The sequence below is a fragment of the Symsagittifera roscoffensis genome, chromosome 10 (assembly GCF_963678635.1).
Source record: "Symsagittifera roscoffensis chromosome 10, txSymRosc1.1, whole genome shotgun sequence".
NCBI lineage: Eukaryota > Metazoa > Xenacoelomorpha > Acoela > Convolutidae > Symsagittifera > Symsagittifera roscoffensis.
In genome coordinates this window covers 37,563,359-37,573,492 of record NC_087071.1, presented here as the reverse complement: position 1 = coordinate 37,573,492, position 10,134 = coordinate 37,563,359, and positions in this window count along the sequence as shown.

Here is a 10,134-nt window from a genome sequence, read left to right as displayed (position 1 = left end):
TTTTTTTTTTCATTTTATCCCTCCACACCCTATGTAAAGTACTAAGGGTGTGTTAAGCGCAGGGGCGGATTTAGGGGGGGGGGGGGCGGACGCCCCCCCCCCCCTCAGGGATTCGACCCCCTGCCGACCCAAAGGGTCCCCCCTTTGATACTTTTTCAGAAATCCGTTTTTGGCCGACCGACCCTAAAATTTTTCTAAAGGCGCCTTCGGCGCCAATATATACTAAATTTGAGGGGGTGCGCGCGCCAAAAAAAACGCGAAAAAAACGCAAAATTTTTCAAAAAGTGCCCAAAAACGGCTTTTTTGACTGTTTTTTAAAAAATTTGCCTGCGGCGCAGAAAATTTTGTCAAAATAGGGGCAAAACAGTGCTTTGGGAGAGCTCGAAAAATCAATTTGGTCGACCTAAAAAAAAAAAAAAAGGTCGTCAAAATTTTGGAAAATTTTGTGAAAATCCGCCCCCCCCTCGAGAAAATCCTAGATCCGCCCCTGGTTAAGCGTCTCGTATTGTGTAAAGACGATTAAAAGGCTGGCCTCATTGTTCCGACTTTCGATACGAAAGTAACGGAATATTTGTGCTCGGGGTGGGTTTTTTTTTCTTCAGAGAAATTTCGACTTTTTAACTAACCTTTTTTGACGGAATTTTTTAATATCATTCGAAAGCTATTGTTGTTCTGAGCTTAAATTTGAAGGTATATTTCACCTGTGATCATTTTTTGTAAAGTTATGAGGGTTCAAAATTTGCCATTTTGATATATTGCGCGCTATTAACGCGTAAGCGGAGAGTTAATCCGTCTTAGAAATCGTTCCAAATTGGTTTAACGAAGCTTATTTGCCATAATTGATGTGTTACAAGTAGCAAAATCTATCATTTTATACTTTATATGGCGTGTGGGGGGATGATTTTTATAAAAAATTTCAAATTTTTGAAAAAAAAATTTTCATTTTGTTTTATTACTTTTAATTTTTTAATGATATTACTCCATAAACCTTAATGGGCAGTCGGAACATTCAGATCTTCGTCCTGATGCGAGCAGTCTTTTTTCAATTTGAAACGCATAAATCGCTGCTAACGCGTCTTTTAAGAACGCAATATATTGCGCGTTAATTGTCTCAAATTGGCCAATTTAGCAATTTTCAAACTACGGTAACTTCAGGAAAAATGATCGCAAAAACATCTTTTTACGTTGAGCTCAGGACAACAATGTTTTTCAGATGGTACAAAACGCTTGCCTATATTCCGTCAAAAACGCTTAGTCAAAAAATCAAAAATTGACTGAACAAAAAAGTCACACAAAGCATATAGATATTCCACACTTTCTCCGAAAGTCGAAACAATTATGTTGCAATTATGGAAGAACCCAGTTACGAAAATGACATATTGCTATACTGAACGGAAGCTTCAGCGGTTGTCATCTGACCGTCATTTTATTAAACGCTAAAACATCGTCATTTTATGTATATGGGGTTGCCTTTTTTTTTTTAAATATTCAAAGTTTTTGGGTTTTTATCTGTTACACGTTCTCTTGGAATTTTGTGGGTTGGGTGTATACTATCAAAACTGCTCTTTTTTCTTTTCTGGTTGTTGGATTGCTTTTCCGACTATTATTTGGTCGTCTTTCTAACTTTGTAGGAATTTTTTTTGGCATCGGCTGAGAATTTACTGTTGAGAAAAGTCCGTAATTTTCTCCAAAGAGTATAAAAGCAACACCTTTTAGTCAAAATACTCTGACTTTTATTGCAAAAATGTTGATTATTCACTGATTTGGTAAGGAAAATTTACTTTGAAAAATTAAACTTGTTAACGTTTCTAGGCACTTTTTGGAAAAATTTTGACCATAACATTGCGTTTTTTTTGGCGCGCGCTCCACCGTTAAAATTTTTATATTTTCCACCGAAGGCGCCTTTAGAAAACTTTTAGAGTCAGTCAGCTAAAAATGGGTATCTCATATTAGTACAAATGGGGGATTCATTGGGTCAGCAGGGGTCAACTCACTGAGAAGAAGCGTTCCTCCCTAAATCCGCTACTGCGTAGTGGGGCTATCCTAAAATGAATGACTTTATCTTTCAAGTGGACTTTGTCAATTTTCTTTGTTGATGATATATCTTGTGAACGATATCTGGGATAGTTTCGGCTCTTTTTCCTTTTCTCCCCACCTTTAAAATTTTTGCAATAAAATTTTTTTTTTCACATTGTTCGATTGTTATGAAGATTGACATACGGACTGATTAGGCTATAACAAACATATTTGTTTCTCATAACAAAACTTGTAAAATCACTCGTTATAACATAAAATTCATGTGTGAGGTGGGGGAAAAGGAAAAAGGGCCATTGTTTCTATCTATATACACTTTTTCAATGTCCTAAATAACCCATGGTATTCTTTTGTGTATATGTGAAAAATAAATGGCTGCCATAGCAGCAATTTTTCAAAGATTTGCATATTGAAGTACAAAAATCTCAAATGGTAATTTTAAAATTTTTCTGTACGAAAACAATGTTCTATGTTGGACTTTTGGTGGTAATGAAAATTCCTTTTTAACGAAAGCCGATGTTTATGCTCCTGGTTACGGCTCGGTATTTTAAGGTAATTTCGACATGTTAAAGTGGTTGTTTTACAATATGGCTGTGCTCGAGATGATATGTATCCACAAAACGTAAGCCGGTTTGGAATAATGTAGAATGTGCGTATTCTCTGACAACTTTCGCTGTCTTCATAATAATTTGGGGACGATGTTTTTTGCATGCAAATGTGAGAGCAAAGAAGGTATTTTTTTCATTTCGACGAAAACTGAGGAATTAGAAAGAAATTTTAAAATGTTAATTGAATCACTGGTGCTCGCTTGTTTTTCAATCGAAAACCATTATTTGGTACGTCTTTTTTAAAAAGACAATTTACGTTTTGATCAGCAACTGCTTCGCAATGGAAATATTCGTTTTCTGTACACTAAATCGTAAGATAAACTTTCCTGCGCTCCATTTAGGGTTTTAATTTACCATGGAAGTATTGTTTTACTTAGATGTGTTAGGTCATCAAATACTAAAATCAGTTATGATGAAAGTTACTGATTATAATAATAGTTTGAGTCAGGGGCGGAATCAGGGGGGGGGGGCTCCTCAGGGATTTGACCCTTTGCCGACCCAAAGGGTCCCCCTTTCTACTTTTTTGATTTATCCATAGTCGGTGACGGACCCTAAAAATTTTCCGAAGGCTCCTTCGGCGCCAATATATTTTAATTTTGAGGGGAAAGCGCGCGCCGAAAAAAGCAATTTTTCGGTCAAATTTTTCCATTTACGAGGCCAAACTGTGCACTGGATAGGAGCACAATATTGTGTCTGTATGTTCCTGGATTCCAAAGACAAGTCTTTAAACATGTGAAAATTTTGTCGGAACGATCAAAGGAAAGTAAAGAACAAAAGACCCGGGTTGACCTCCATACATCGAAAATGCTTATCATACAATTCCATACAACAAAAATCATTATCATACAAATGTATACATAAAGTGTATGGAGAAAATGCTTGTTATACAATTTTCAAATATTTTCGAAAAAGAATAGAAAAAAAATTAAACCATTTCTGCGGCTTTTTGAGAACAGTTGAACAGACTGGTGGCCAAAAAAATTGATTTATTTTTTTTTGAAAAAAAGTTTTCTATACAATTTCAATATACGAAAATTGTATGACTGGCATTTTTTCATGGCGACATTAAAATTTTGAAAAAATTTGCCCGAAATATTTTTTTGGTTTTTTCAACCGCAAATCCAATTTTGTACGCAAAAAAAAACATTTTCCGAAAAAAAAATTTTCGCACGAAAAATTTATTTTTTTTGTGTGCATAATGTTGTCCTGGATACGATAGCATTGGCTTTTTTTTCTTTTCACTTAAACTTTTTTTTCAAAACACTGAAAATTCCTATTTGTTTTGTCTTTTGTATGGCGTGTTTATGTATGCCTTGATCAACGGCTGATAATTTGAAAAATCAAGAATTTAAAATAACCATCATTGAAAACATTTGACAAAAATTAAAAGTTTGTTTCTTTTGTTATATCATTTGTGAAAGACAGCTGGAAGACAATTCAGGTCGTTTTTTACGCATTGTAAATGTAGGACCGTCTAAACTTTGGTGCTTTGAGTAACCAAGGTCTTTGTCACTTGTGTTCGGTTGCAAACCCAACCCAAAACTTTTCAGAAATCAAATTTAGAAGCAAAAAAACAACTTTTATGTTTATGGAGAAAACACCTATTATACCATTTCCCTTTATGAGAAAATGTTTATTATAGAGAGTTCATACAATTTTCTGTACGTATGGATTTGTATGGAGCTGTATGAAAAAAAGTTTACCATTTATGACAACTGTTTGTTAAGCATTTTTGTCAACCAGGGAAGAACAAAGGGAGCCTCCTTGTTGCGGAATCTGCTTACAATGCACAAAATGCACAGTTTGGCCTCGTAATGCCAAAAAGTGCATAGAAACGCCTTTTTTGACCTGTTTTTTTCTTCAAAATCTTGCCATCGGCCCAGTAATATTGGCCAAAACAGGGACTTTTTAGTGTTTTGGGAGAGCTCGAAATTTTTTGGGCGACAAAATTTCCGAAACTTTTTAAAAATCCGCCCCCCCCCCCCCCCTCGAGAGAATCCTAGATCCACCATTGGTTTGAGTAACTAATTTTTTTCTTTTCCTTGATGTCAAGCTGTAACATGCGTTCAAGATTGTTTTCATTAAACTAATCCTGATTGAATCTTTTTTTTTTCACTTGAAAAGTGTTTTTTTTTTCTTTCGTGACGTTACCGCTTCACGTTTACCCTGATAAGGGTTGTTGAATGATCTTGCGTTGGCACTGATTCAAATTGATGTTTTTGAGTTATTGCATATGACTGTAAAGTTTTTGCTATTATTCATCACAGTCATAGTTAGTTGTTGATGATCTTGTGATCCAATTTTCGAGCATTTTCAAAACATAAATGTTGTTTATATGCAGGGGTGGATTTAGGGAGGGGGGACGCCTTGCTCTTCTCAGGGATTCGACCCCCTGTCGTTGGTACTTTTTAAGAGATCCATTTTTGGCAGATCGACCCTAAAATTTTTCTGAAGGCGCCTTGGGCTCCAATATCTATTCATTTTGAGGGGAAGCGCGCGCCAAAAATTGCAATTTTTTGTCAAAATTTTCTAAAAAATGCCCAAAAAAGGCGTCTTTTTAGGTCTTTAGGAGAGCTTGGAAAATCAGTTTGGTCGACCCAAAAAAAGGTCAAAATTTAAAATTATCGAAAACATTTTGAAAATCTGCCCCCCCCCCTCGAGAAAATCCTAGATCCGCCCCTGGTTATGTGTATAATAAAAAACATGATATTTAAAAATTTCAAAAATACATAATTAAGAAAAGCCTGAAAAAGAACGTTGATATCTTTTTGTTTATATAATTTATTTCGCACAAACGAAGGTAGCGATAAAAGGTCGAGTTGTTGCTAGGAGTGTTAAAAGACTTGTAGGTTTCACTTTTGTTTCGAACCGAAATGTTAACTCTTGCTTTTTCATGAAAGCCTTCCTTATAAGTTTTTTTTTGTTTGTCAAAGGGCATTGGTTCGATTGAATAGTCGACTGATTGCATGACAAAAATTCGTTTCTTTCCGAAACAGCTGCGTATAGTGGAATTGATTTGATGCAGCCACATACCCCCACCCCCGCCCCCTAAATAAATCTGGATAGCAGTTGTTGTTATACCTTTCATTAGGTATTCTTAGGAATTTGCATGGTAGCAATTAAAATGTAGTTTAATTATTTGCATAACTTTTGATGCTTTCAACGAAATAAGTACTGTTGAGGATAGTGGTTATATTTCTAATACTGGTAAAACAAGTGGGTTGTTTACTAAACTTGGCTCACCGCTTTGTAAGTCTTGATCCCAGAGGTGGGGTTTGTTAGAATGGGTTATCTGACAAAAAAAGAAGTGTTTTTATGAAAAACTAGTCCTGCGCTACTGAAAATGATGCTGATTTTTTTTGTGGCTCCGGTATGATCTGTTTTTTTTATGGAATACTTTTTATCAATGAGTTTGATTTTTTTTCTGATGGTTGGTTTTACCGAGTGTGCTCTGTTCTTCTTAAATCAAAGCTGAATTAGTTTTTTTCATATAAAAAATTCCATTTACTTTATATCAAGTGCACCAGCGAATTTGAGGGTGGGGCGGGGGCCCGATGCCCCTCCCCCTCAGGAATTCGACCCCCTGCCGACCCAAAGGGTCCCCCCTTTGTACAATTTTGTGATTTACATTTGTTGGTGACTGATATTTTTCACATTTTTCTGAAGGCGCCTTTGGCGCCAGTAAAACTAATTTTGAGGTGAGAGCGCGCGCCGAAAAAGCGCAAATTTTTGTTCACAAATTTCCAAAAAACGCCTGTTTTTTTTTCAAAAAAATGACTGCGGTTTAAAAATTTTGGTCAAAATGAGGTCTTTACAATTGTTTAGGAGCGCTCAGAAAATCAATTTTGTCGCCTGTAAAAAAAACTCGACAAAATTGTTGTGAATCGCAGTATTTTTATCGTACCATTATAACTAACTGCAATTTGTTTTAACTGGTATTGATTTTTTGACCTTGATATATTCATTCTCTCCGGCGGAGAGAATGCTTGCTCACTTTTTAAGGCTTTAACTTTGAGAATAATTCATTTTTTAACTTAGCATTTAATCTGTACATGAGTAGAATTAGCTGTAACAAAGAAACAATTTATCAAGGCGCAAACAAACAAAAACGAAACCAACGTGAGAGGCATGCCTTCTTTTTGGCAAAACCATACGGTGGACCCACCAATTCCATTGGAAGAGTGGACGATCTTTTCCAAAAAGCAGTGATAGCAAAGAAGAATATTTATTTAAAAAATTCTACTGAACCCGATAGAAAGATATCCTCCACAACCACAAAATTAGAACATCCACCCGATAGCGAAACGGAAACAAAAAAATCTTGCTAAGACAGAAGTCTCCGACAGTAAAAGAGATTCGAAGACGAAGAATCAGTATAGATAAAGGCGGAAACGAAAGGGTTCAACGGCATGAGAATCGAAGAAGCAGATAGGAAACTTCGATCATTTTTTTATGCTCTTGGACACGAAGGAAAAATATTTTCGGCCAAAAATTTACACGAGTGAAAAGTCTGTAAATCTCCATCAAAAAATTCTTGGAAAATTTTTACGTAGCTTTCGTGAGGAAGGCGAATGTTTCATTCCAAAATCATAACTCTTAAACGGGAAACAGAGAGATTGAGAATCACTGGAACAACTCTGGGGAGCTCTTGCCAAAATGGCTAAGAAATGCGACCTTTCCGCAAGAGAAGACGAATGGATAAGAGAAATTTTTATTAATAAAATGAAGAACTCGGACATCCAACGGAAACTTCTCACGGAAACTCTTCCATCCCTAGAAGTACTGAACGTGGCATTAACCCACAAAAAAAGAAAAATGAACCATATGAAAAGTACAAATACTTTTAAATACAACGGACCTTCTGTAAATAAACCTTTTGATACATTTAATGTGAAAAGATTACCAACTTTAAACATTAAACGGAGCAACATTTATATGAAATGCGACGGCACATTATCCTAAGGACACATGGTGGCGTGTGCAGCAAAAGACATAACTTGTACTTTTTGTAAACATAGAGAACATTTACCCGACTTTTTAAATCCCGCCGTAAAACTGTAAATACAAGAGATAATCAAACTGTACATAAAACAGATGTATTTATCCATCGAAATAATCGGATGTAACAAACGACCGTGTAAATAGAGAGTGCTGTGGAGTCCGGACATGCGAATCCGGACATGGCGACATCGATGATTGCCCTGTAATAAATGTAAAAACTATTTACAACAAGCAAGGGAAAGAACCCAAGAAAATCTTAAACCTCGGACTCGAAAAAGAAAAACCAAGTTTTCCTCAATATCCGAGTCGACTCCGCCAGTCCCGTGAGCTTCCTCAAGAGATACGTTTTTCATTAATTAAAACTAGGAGACCCGTACTTGAAGATCTATCCGTTGTACCAATCGACCTAGGACCTAAATTGTGGATTCACTGACAACGCGGTAAACATCACTGGAATACTGATCATCCCCATCTTCTCCACTGGATAATTCCACAATGAATATCATTTTTTCCTAACAGAAGGCAACGAGAAAAATATTCTAGGAAATGACAATCTGCCAAAAGTGGAAATCGAAGTCTCTCAGAAACACTTTCCACGCTACCAGACCATAAAGACCCGTAAATCTATCCTTTTTTTCCCTGAACGAAAAAAAAACGAGATAGATCTTGTAACCAAGACTTTTAAGCAGTTATTCTTTCGGATTGAAAAAAAAACTTTTAAACAAAAATTACTCACTTTCACGAATCACTGAAACCAATTCAACGGAAAAGTAGACATGATCCCCTTTTTTCTACTTGATGCAGTAAAAGCGGAATCAGATCGACTTAAATCCCAAGGACACAAGAAAAGCTAAAAAATTGCGATGAAAATAGACTTTTTAGTCCAATTGTTATTACTTGCAAAAAGGACAAATCGATAGAAGTAGCACTCGATCCAAAATTTTTTAACAAACAGCTTTACAAGAACAATTACCAAATTCCAAACATACACAAACTAGTTGATATTGTCGCATCATAAAATTCGAACGATTTCACCGGAGAAGTCTGGTTTACCAACCTGGACTTGAAGAACGCGTATAGCCAACTCTCTCTAGACAATTTCACTAGGAGTCAGTGTAACTTCAGATTGGTAGATGGGTAGATAACCGGCACATACCAAATTTTGCCCAATTCTTACGGACTTGGCTACATGGCGAATTAATTCCAGAGAATCGTGGACTCAACAATCGGATACGTTCCTTTTACTAACTGCTATCTCAGCGAAGTTGTTGTGGCTTCCAAAGGAAATTTTACAGAACACAAGAATATCGTTTACAAAATTTTATCGGTTTCAGACGATTAAAGTTTTGCCGTCAAATGGTCAAATTTTAAAATCTTTCAAAAAAATAGGAGGGTTCAGAATCAAAATATCCATATCGGGAATCGCACCATTAGTCGACAAAATTAAAGCCATTAAAGACAAACCAATTCCAAAAAATCTTAAGGAACTAAGATCATTCTTCGGTTCGACAATTATATATTTTAAGCTTGTTACAAATATAGCATCCCTGGGAGGTCCTTTAAGACTGTTGCTAAATAAGGATTCAATTTTTTTCTGGAATGAAGGACTTGCAAAGCATTCGAGAAGATAAAAGAAGAAATAGTAAAGCTTACCAAAAATACACATTTTGATGAAAGACTTACTACGAAAGTAAACACAGACGCATCCCATAGCGGTTTTGAATCCTCATTAGAATAAATGCACGGAAATGAATGGAAAACAGTTTCGTTTGCTGCAAAATTTAAAAATCCGCATGAATCTAATTATTCCACAAACGATTTGGAACTTTTGGTAGTCGTTTGGGCGGTCAAGCAAAATACGAATTACCATTCCGGCTCGGAGTTTGAAATCATTGCGGACCATGAGGCTCTTATTTCAGCACATTCACCTAACCACGGAAAAGAAACTTATCATAGTCGTTTAACGAGATGGGTCGTTCGTCTTTTACCTTTCAATTTCACAATAAATCAGCTGGCAGGGAAAGATATAGGGTTCAGCTATTTAATTTTAAAAATTTCCTCAGGAATAGCAATCCCCCCATCATATTACGACGAAGATTTTATGGTTGCTACAATCAATAAAATCTACAAAGTGATAAATCTGTCGGATAGTAGGGGTAGTAGAAAATTGAAGTATAAGGCTATCGGCTCAAAATCGGAAAATTCCAATTACGCAAGGTTACGTAATCACTTTATTGCTTTTGTTCTAAAAGTCATTAACTCGACTCTTTCAGTTTGCAACTTAATACACAACAGAACTGATCTTTTTAATTCTATATGTATTTCTTCGGGTTTTTAGTTATAAACTCAAATACTGCTTTGTGACAATTTTTAGTTCTTCATCGTAGTTTAATTAATTCTCCTCAGGATCTTTAAATTGTAAAAAATGTAAACTTGTCCAATGGCCAACTTTTAATTAACACTACTACCGGTATCGAATATTCATCGCAAA